A 10,612-nucleotide genomic window follows, 5' to 3' on the forward strand; every position below is an offset into this window, starting at 1 on the left:
GGATTGACTTGTAACCTGTTGAAGGCAATATGTTGACAGGGGAGGAGCAAAAGCAGCAAATGATATCTAAAACAGTTCCTGTTTTCAGACACTGAAGCATCCTTAACTCACAGGAGTTTCTGTTTCCCTGAAGCTGTCAGTGGCCCTTTAAGTAACCTAATATGTTCTCATTGCTGGTAAGGTGGTTACTTTAAAACAAAAGGCTTTGTCAGATATAATCCTTCCAGTTTAAAATAGAGACAAGTTCAGCAAGTTCTATATTTTGCTTCTTTAATCCATTTCCTTATTATCAGCACTTACAGGAAGGCTCTAAACTTTTAAACTTGCAACTCATACAATTTTAAATGTCACAAATGCTCGGCTGTTGCACTGAAATAAGAACTATTACTTTGCAGCCATTACTGATACCTCAAACAACCCCTTACTGAAGTCTCAAAAACAAACAGAAATGTTTTCAAAATAATACAATATTTCAAAGTAAGCCATTGAAAATCTTAGAAGCAGTTAGGGACCTGAGCTCTATTTATAGTAGGTAAAGACTTTTTTAGAACTATATTACTGGGTACCTGCATGGTTTTATATAAATAGTGATAAGTTTACTCAGTATGTTTTCCAACAGACACACTTTTTTAGAGCTAATCTTTTATATTTATGTTTGTCCTCAGTGGCATCTTCGCAGTTTCCCACTGTTAACCTTGCTTTGGGCTGGAGGTAGGACAAGAGACCTCCCAGTGTCCCTTCCCACCTCAGTGACTCTCTGATTCTGTATCTTTTAAAAATACAGATATTTCCAGGTTGTATATGTTACCATAGGAACATGAGTACAGTGTGTGAGCCCCGACATAATTAGCTTTGTCTGAAATCACTGCACTGGTCATTACAGGACACAGTGGAAGATCTTGTATTTTTGCACAGGCAACATTTGAGGACAGAAGAAGGCTATATGCACATCCCTTATGCTTACAATGTTAGATACAGAGATGCAATTGAAAATACCTGAAGTTGGGGGCTTATGATTTTTATATAATCATTGGCAAAGACATGTGCCTCCAGAAGGTGCTCAGAGTACCTATATTAGATTCATAAAGTCTGTCTCTGCAGTCTTCAGATAGTGGTTGTTATAGGTTTAGATGTATATATAGACATACATAGATATATAGAGATATATATAGTGTTCTTATTCCTCTCACACAGCTAGTAGTTATATATGGGCACTGCTATTTTGATCAGCAACTAGTGCTGAGATGTAGTATGTTCCTGTTTGCTGTTATATTTTCAAACATAGCAGAGAGATGTGAGTAATAGGTTTGTTCTGTATGTCACAGTAATTTGTAGCTTGTATTCGGTAGTAGTTTCTGCCCACTGTTAGATTTCCCCTTTTTATCCTGGATGCTCTGTGGAGTGGCCTGTTGAGAAATTAACTTTAGGATGAAGACACTTTTAAAAAGAAAACCTTGATATGCACAGATAGCTAAAGAAAGTAACCAGTATGTGCATGTGTTTGTTTAACCCCTAATGTAAATACATACATTCTGGAATGTATTTTAGTCCTCTAGGAAGCTAAGAGCAGCTCTCAAGATCACATGACAAGCAAAACATTTGTTAATCAGAAAAATTACAGCCTATTCATGCTTACTGTTTGATTATTTCCACTCTGACCTCAAAGATCCCATTGTTGATTGAACTAGTTATAGTAACTTCTATTTATTTTTACAACTAGCTATTATGAGTGCAAACTATTCTTATCTCCAAGTGATTGATAGGCACATTAAGAAGCTGTTCAGCAGGTTGCTAGGTCTGAAGAAATGCTTAAATCATGATTAGTTATTCCTTATCAGCTAAGAGTAGGAGCTAAGCGCAGATAAAAACATGGTGACGAAAATTAAATTTCCAACATCAAGTGCTCTCACTGTTTTCTGTTTGCTATTGTTAAGCAGAGGTGCTACAGCTTCCTTTTGGTTTTATTTAAGAAGCATTTAGGCTTTCTTAGCAACCTAAGTTGTCATGTTAGTGTGCTTAGGAGGGCTAAAAATCTTGTTCAATGATAACTTTCATTGGGGCCTCTGTGCAGCTTCAGTGAGTGGGGAACTGTGAGTTATATAAACACTTACATTCATACTTTCTTCTTTCAAAAATTTGGAGCAAATGGGTGCACATTTTTAAGTGTGGAGATGTTAGACTCATTAAAATTCTGACCTGGGGATTTATAGCTTTATTTGTGCTACTCAGAATAATGTTTATATCAGCTCAGGCCAGCTGTGCAATCTGAGGACAAAAAGAATGGAAGGGCAGCCATCGGAGGTATAGGTGCCTGTTATTTTAGCAATAAATAAAATAAAAAAGTCTGCCTGTATTAACAGTCTCCAAATAATGCACACATTTCTGCTACATGTCTACCTTCATTCTCCAATAACAGTTACTTCGGGTAACATACAGTGTGATTTGATACAGTTTTTGAAGTCAGTATATGTTAAGAAGCACAATTTAAATAATCAGAAAATAAAACAAAGTCAGCTCATAAGTTATTGCATTTGGAAAAGAGAGTTGGAAAATTCAAAGCCAGCTGTCTCAAAGAATGACTATTTCAACAGATTTATCAAAATGCTTTCTCTATTCAGTTTCTGCTCCTGAACCGTATTTGTAAATAAAGTCACAAAGCATGAGCTGACATCCATTTTGCAAGGGCCTTTTTTTGATGCAAGCTGTGCCAAAGCAGAATATTTCCTTCTCCAGTTTTTTAACCACATCTACTCCAGACAAACCTTTGACACAATTATGGGGGAGACGAGAGCAGGGATGGAGAAATAGAGTGAAGATATCAATCAAAAGGCTAAAAATGTTTTTGTTTTCCTTTCCACATCCTATGGAAGGTAAAAGGGCTGAATTGTCGCTCCCGCTTACACTCAGAGTATGCAAAAGGAGGAAGGGAAAGATGGTTTTCAGGAGGCTCTGCAGCCATGAGATGCTCTACCAAGCCCTCAAATGCTTTCCATTGCACACGGAGCAGCAGTCCAGTAGCTAATGTTTTCCTGGCCCAGAAGCAAGAGGAGCACTAGCTGTTCTGCCCAGCACACCCCACTGCCAAAACATTTAATGTGCAAAAGCAGCGAGTGGGTGGTACAGAGTCACATTCACAATACCAGCTTTATGCTACCTGAGGGGATTTCCTCCCATGAAGGAAAGCTCTTCTACCCTTGCTTTGCACTGCCTGAGCAACACAGAGGGATGAAAATGAGGCCTCAGGCACAACTCCAAAAGGCAGAGCCCTCATGGGCATGTGGGTTTCACTAGGGGAAGGGGATGGACAGTGCACCCCAGGTAGATTAATTTCCTGCAATTTTTGTCACTTATGGAATTTGAATTTGAGTGGCAAAACACTCATAGAAATAAGTTTTAGCAAACCTTAAGGGAAAGGACAAGCCAAACGTCTGTCCACCACACAGATGCATAGCAGGGTGTTTTCTTTAATTTCATTTTCCTAAGATTTTATTATGCATTATTCTAGTTTAAGTAATATTTTTGTGAAATCCATCTGTTGTCTCTGTAATTCTTCCTGAAAATGAGGAAAGGTTCAAAGAAACAACAGAGACAAAAACTGAACTTAACACACTTGCATCCAAGGTCATGAGAACCCGGGGCTGGATGGCGTTGGGCAGCTCGGCAGTGAAGACTTCACAGGATCCGCACATAAGCCATTCCCTCACCTGTCTTATCTGCAGGGTCAGAGCACACAAAGCAGGTAAGACAACAAGCAAATTCTCCTTTATTTACTACCTCACAGTTAAAGCACTTACTCAAGACTGAAGAGACTGCTTCGATTCCTTCTTCTGCCCAAGGAGGCAGGGGGAGGGGAAACACCTCTCGCACATCCTGCCAGACCTCCTTGCCATTGATATCCAAAGCATGCAGATGGCTTGTCTCATAGAATAACTAAATATTCATTAAGCTGAGGAGAGAAACAGAAACAAAATCAAAAGAAAACACAGTGCTATTGCTAACAAGAGCTGCCAGGCAGGAGAGGGAAGAAAAGAAAGCTTTCAACAAAGGCCCTGTATCAGCAAATCTCTAATATAAACCAGAAATGAAAAATTCATTAGAGGTTATGATCACCTTCAGTTATCAGAAAAGCACAATTTCCAGGGTTGTCAGATTTCCCCATGAAAATAGGTAGCAATGGTATTTAGGAATCCTTCTTGTGAGTCAACACTCTCCACTAAGTCATCAGAGAGACCCTGCACTGCAAGACTAACATCTACACCAAGAGCAGAGGTCTCTTGGTGTGGGGCTGGCCCGCGAGGCTCGTGTGATCCAGGCATATTTGTAGGTAGTCCCCCATCTCTGACTTTACAAATGTCCATATACAGGAAGCTAACAATAAGTGACTTTTAACTGCAGTCTGCATAAGGCTTGCACTCACATCTCTGGCCTCTCAGCAAGATGCCTCAGCCATTCTGCCATTCAGCCAGTAAAAAATAAATTATGTTAACAAATGTCCAAGTTATCATCTCCTTAGTGTTGTGTATTTATCTTATGCTTCTCCCTGTTTACAAATGTAAAGTCAAACAAATGTGGGACTGCTGGATCAAGGCAATGTTGCATTCTCCCACTGTGACCTCAGGTTGCAATTGCTTACAGCATTAGCACAGGGGAAATTAATGCTCTGTGGCACACAGTCTGTGCACTTTCCATCCCTCCATGCAGCAGAAGAAAAATATTTTGACCCTTGGATAGTAAAAGCCTTTCCTGTGCTGTCACTTTGCCCACCTTAGAGACATACTACCTTAAAAGAAGGAAGCTTCATAGGGAAATCACAGATGCAAAATCTGCCTTAAGTAAATAAGTGGGTGGCAGCATGTAATTAATAGAAGAAACCCTCCAGAAACTACTCACTACAGACAGAACCAGTCTTTGCAGGAGACAGCCGTGACAAAATCCAAACCTTAAACTAATTTTTGTGGTATGCACATCTGAAAATAAATAAACAAAAGCAGTCTTAAGAATACCTCTCCCATTCAAGTCAGACTAGAAGCTGGCACAGCCACAGAACAAAGAGACTGCAGATCGCTGGGGTCTGATCTGACAGATCGAGCTGCAAGTCCCAAGTCCTCTTGGAAGTACTAACCAGAGGACTAAGAAAGATTTTTGGTTCTAAGATTTAGGTTAACTTGGATGTGGTATGTGACCTGGGCTGTTTCATCGTGTTTTGTATGCATCAGTTCAGACTTCAGACTTCAACAGCTCCATCAACACTCACACACCCGTCAAAGGAGTCAAGGAACCAACACGAGAATATGAAGTGTAAAAACTCCGAATGCAACAAAGTGAAGGAGAGAGGCATTTGGAAAAGAGGGAAATACAAAATGGGGAAAGATAACACTTTATGAAGCAAAAGAGATAACAATTAACCCTCTGCATACCTCACCAGACGTTTGGCAGGTCACTGAAACTCTTGCATGTCTGGAGCCCCCCTTCACACTCTGGCCACATCCTGACTCTAGAAAGAGGCAAAATGCAGGTGTGCACCCACTCCTGGCTGCTCCAGCAGCAGCCCCAGACACGCCCCAGCAGGGCTCAGTGTGAGTAACCACAGTCGGAGACTGTAATTATCCCCCAAAAGATAGACTTGAAGGGTTGAGGAGCAGACCCCAGTGGCCTTACTGAATGCACAGCTGGTGATCCTGAGAGCTCTGCCCTCAAGCTATCCCTCAGAGGCCATGGCCAGAAGGTGAGATCAACATTTAAAGAACTCATTTAAATATATCCTAGGGATATGGGAAGTGGAGTGCTTCCCAGAAGCACCCTGCCCCACAGAGTGATCGTATGCTGAAAGGCGAACCATGTGTGTCCTGGGCTAACAAAAATACACAGCACCAGATGGTCCTGTCCTTGAGTGTAGGCTGAAGCTAGGTAGTAATATAGACAGTGACTCTTGGGGTAATAGCAGCTGTGATGCAGTCACAGATCAAGTGGGCAGCTCAGAAATAAGCGTGTCTAGAAGAGAGGCATGGTGGTCAGGGCACATTGGTTGCCTTCTTCTGCTCCTTCCGGGGAGACACAGTGTCAAGATGGTGACTAAGCAGCAAGGGATCAGATAGAGGACCGGAAGGTGGCTTATGTTCAGGTCTCTTCCTGGCAACAGTGAAAGATGAGAGTGAAGAACTGTGCAAGTCCCACAAAGCTCTGGCCTTTTGAGATCTCCAGGCACTGCCACCACCGTGGTCTTTGCTTTGTATCTCTTTTTCCCACCCTTTTAGAGTCCACAGAGAGCACATATGCAGACATTTCCCAGCTGAGGTAGGATTGCTCTCAGCTGCTTATATTTTAGCAAACTTTAACAATTTGGCCTGAAATTTTACAGGTCTTTCTCTAGCTGGGAGGGGAGGGGTTGTTCTCCTACTTCTGAGAATGCTTTTGGCCATTTTGGAATGTAAAGTATTTCTTGAGCTTTTCTTATAAATAGTCTTCTGTTTCCATGCTTTCTAGGCAGTTCTCAGAAGCCTAGAAATGATGGCAAACCTAGTTCTGTGCCTGTCCCTGCCCCTGTGAAAATATACCCAAATTAGGGCAACTTAAAAAATTTGAAAATCTGAGGCCTGCACCTGCTCTGAGACTTGTTTGGCTGTAGCAGCAAAAATCCTGTGAAGTCACTGAACATGCCTGAACTTCTCACAAGTCCCTGTGCGTGACCATGTTGCACGTGCATGGTCCCCAGCACAGCATGCAGGCCTGGGCTGATCTCTGCTTCTAGATCACCTGGCAGGGAATCTGGTCTCACTGAATATGTAAAATCAAATCCTTTGCCCACATGTAGGTCAGCAGTATGGCAAGACATTTGGCATGAGACTTTTTATGACCTGGCTGTAGAATCCCTTTCAGATTAGAGGTGGAAGCCTGGTGCTTGTAGACCCAAGCACTGGTTGTCCCCACAGATCAACTGAGCTAAGGAAAAGCAGATTTTCTTCATGATTTAAGGGACAGTCAGGACTGGAAAGGGGTACCAGAACAAAGAGAAAGAAACCTGTCTCTCCAGGGTCCTCAGTGAGATTACTGCCAGATCCAAGGCAGCAGAAAGAGGATTCAGAGATGTGATTCAAATGTTGAAATGATAAATGTCAGATTAGAGGGTCAGAATGGGATCCACTGGGAAGAGAAGTTTTATGAGATGAACCCAAAAGAGGCAACAGAAACCCAGGCTGGCTGGTTGTGGAGACAGAGAGTGATGACTGAGGTATGGAAAATTGGAATGGGACTAGGGAGCCAGCTAGCTGAGAAACAATGGCTGCGTCTGTACTTACTTGCTCTACAGCATATCTTGGGGCCCTCATCTCCTGGTCATCTGAATTGAGGGGCCTGTTGGAACATGCTGCAGCTTCCATCCAGCACACACAACCAGGTTGCTCTTCCAGCATGGAGCCAGTGTATGACTAAACACATATCCAGACATGGGAAATGGGAAGCATTTGTGGGTCCAACGGTGTAAATACAGGCAAACAGTCCAGATAAGGAGCTTGAGAAAGAGCAAGACAACAACTAAATGTCCTAAGGAGGATTAGAAACCAGTAGGACTTTGCTGATGGAGACAAACCTGAAAAACAGTTTGGGAATAAAGCAGAACTGGACAGGCTAATAAAAGACAATGAGATGGAGGGCTCTTGAACCAAAATCTTGGGAATGGGAAGCACACTGGGAATGACTTGGGCTTGGGAAGAGAGGGCCAGGCTGGACAGGGAGTAGCTGAACAGGAAGACTGTGGACTAGGCATTGGGGCAGACTGAGGCCTGACGAGGACAAGAGACTGGTACTGTGCAAACGGGCCAGGTCTTGGTGAGAGAGTCCTGGGAGAAGGCCAGGACTGGCTGTACGAGGAGATGGACATCAGATGAGAAGCTGGATGCAAATGGCACTTAGTTTTTACAGCATTATTCACTGCTTGTTTAATCCCTTAGTTTAATCCTTGCCTAACTTGTGACACACAATCAGACATTAGGATATACCACTCTGGGTAAAAATATTTTTGATGTGCATGATCGCCTGCTTAGTTGTGGTGCTTGCTTTCTCAGAGAAGTGAAAATAATGGTCTAGAATTATACACACTTTTACACCCAGTTTAAATACGATTATGTGGGTCGAAGAGTCTGTTTTATTTCTAGGCCTAACCTGAAATATCTAATAAGGAGTCTCTCACTTGTTACATATCAAAAACACAGGTCAAGGCTTTATAGATTTCTCTGTTCTTTTGAAGTTAGTCTATGACACTTTTCTTATATGTTTTCGTGCTGTTCATGTTACTCTTTAAAATACTCTTCTTTCCTATCATACTTCAGGGTTCATTCTCCTAGCCGCTTAAAACAAAATCCTAACAGTTGTAAGAGCGTCTTTTTCTATTCATAATAGAAGCTGGAAATAGACTTTCCCAGAAATGTTATGCTGAAAGCCTCAATTCCTTTTTGTGGTATCACGTCCTTATACATAGCAGTCACACTCCATATTTTGTTTCAGACAGGATTTCCAGTAAAATTGCCATGTAAATAATCTAGCTCTGGACTTTATTCCACTGTATTTTTTTCCCAGGTGCTCTCGACAGTTTATCTGCTTCCACAAGTCTTTATCAGGCTGATTTTTCAGTTTGTAATGCCATACATTTGTAACTGAAAAAAAAAATTGTCTCCCAGCAAGATGCTTGCCCGGCCCCTTTTAGCAGTGGCAATAAGTTTATGATCAGTTTCAACTAGCAAGGATTCCAATAAAGTTTTTTTACACCCTGTGGCCTGAGCCCAAATCTTCCTTCTCTATTTGAGTGCTGTGACATTTCATTTCTATAAGTACCCATGACACATGATCCACCAAGTTGCTCTTTGGCTGGTCTCCAACCAGCCGGGACAGTTTTGCTGTAGCTTGTTAGCTGTTGGTGAAACAATTTAATCCTGAGTTTTTCTTATCTGAGGGGACTGGGTAGTGGTGTGGTGCGAGGAAGCCGAGGGAGTGGAATGGAGGAATGAAGGAAGAAGGGGTTGAGTCTGTTTCTCTCTGTCTTGGAAGAGCCTCCATTAGGGTGGACATCCCAGCACGCACTCCGACACTCTGAGCTTAGTGCCACAGACTGCAACATGGGGTGGGAGGAGAAAGGAAGGTGAAAAAGGCAGGCCATGAATAATCAGGATAATCTGGAGCTAGGACAGGGAGATAATGGGAGAGGATGAGTTGGTGGGTTTTCAAGTGGCTGCAGAGGTAAGGAGAGATCCATCAAGACTAGACTGAGATCTCAGTCAAAGGCCCAGGAGACCTGCAGTTCTCAGACACTTCGGAGTGGAGGAGAGGATGTCATGGAGAGGGTCTGGCTTTTAGTTAGGGAAACAGGTTTACGCTCCCATGTTGGTATTGTTTTTTGGTTTGGGGTTTTTTGCTTTCAGAGATGGCAACCTTATCTCCAAGTTTAATCATGCTGTTGGAAGAGGTTTGAGCCAGTCCTGTCACAGACATGTCTGCAGAAAACTTAGTTTTGCACTTGAAATCATGACACCTATGGGACAGGACATCATACTTCCCTCAGATTCTCAAACTTTTATTCAGATTTGCACCTATGTCTGTTTTACTTCAATGAACTGGAACAGTCACTGGCTTCTGAATTAGTCAGCTGTTGCAAACCCAGTTTCCCTTCATAAAATCTTCCTTTCCAAAGAGCCTTTGTACACTACCTTGTGTGCCTGGGCAAGGGCACTAGGGATGCCACACTGGTGATGACTTCAATGGAGGTCTAATCTAACAGGTCTCATGCACCTCTCAGTCCCTGGAAAGTATTCTACCCACAAGCCTATTATGCAAAAGCTGACTACCACTGTCATTATTCCTAATGAGCAAATGGACCGCTGGTTTTAGGCTGCCCATAGCGGTGCCTAAACAGACAGGACAGTACTAACAAGCAGGCCATTGTCTGTGATTAGGCATCTAAAGTCCACTAAATCTCAACTTGAAATCTGAATCTAGATCTATGAAATTATACACAGAGAGCTGTAAGGATTAGTATTTGCCTCAGGATCAAGACACGTGAGTTCTAGTCTCAACTGGGCCACAGTCATACTGTGTCTTTGAGTCAAGTTACCTCTCACCACTCTTATTTCCTCAGCTATAATATTGCATATGTTACTTAACTGACTTCGGAACATGCAGATGAACCATTTTATGGAGGATCTGAGTTGAGTTCTGTTAAAATATTATTGTCATGTTCTCTGAAAACAATAAGCATCTCAGTCTCATGCAAATATTAGTAAAATGATTCTGGTTATTTACAAATACAGCTGTAGGCAAGTATATTCACTCAGATGCAGTAATTATTTGCCTGCTAAGATGCAAGGCAAACAGACTGGGATGACAAAGGTCTGTGCAGCAGTTTCTCCTTTAAACAGGCCATCACAAGCACTTCTTGGGGGGAAGGGACAGGCAGCGAAATATCAGAAAACACTGTAAGGCAAAATGGGATGCCACAGGGAGACCTGCCTTTTGGGGAAGAGTTTAGGAGGAGTGAAAGGAGAAGGCTGAAAACAAGAGAGAGCCAAGGCAGGAGAAGAGGTGACCAAATGATGGTGTAGCTGATTTGGCAGCCTCGTGAGAGCAA

The 10,612-nt window shown here is 42.3% G+C and overlaps 1 long non-coding RNA gene across 1 annotated transcript; it reads right to left on the reverse strand.

Annotated features, from left to right (window-relative positions):
- Nucleotides 1-253: 253 nt before the first annotated feature.
- On the reverse strand, nt 254-5,488 carry LOC112995720 (uncharacterized). The gene is made up of 3 exons (XR_003262230.2): nt 5,418-5,488; nt 3,795-3,946; nt 254-3,713 (listed from the first exon to the last, which is right to left on the reverse strand). It is a non-coding gene; the product is annotated as an uncharacterized LOC112995720 (long non-coding RNA).
- Nucleotides 5,489-10,612: the final 5,124 nt, after the last annotated feature.

Source organism: Dromaius novaehollandiae, chromosome 1, assembly GCF_036370855.1.
Source record: "Dromaius novaehollandiae isolate bDroNov1 chromosome 1, bDroNov1.hap1, whole genome shotgun sequence".
NCBI classification, from domain to species: domain Eukaryota; kingdom Metazoa; phylum Chordata; class Aves; order Casuariiformes; family Dromaiidae; genus Dromaius; species Dromaius novaehollandiae.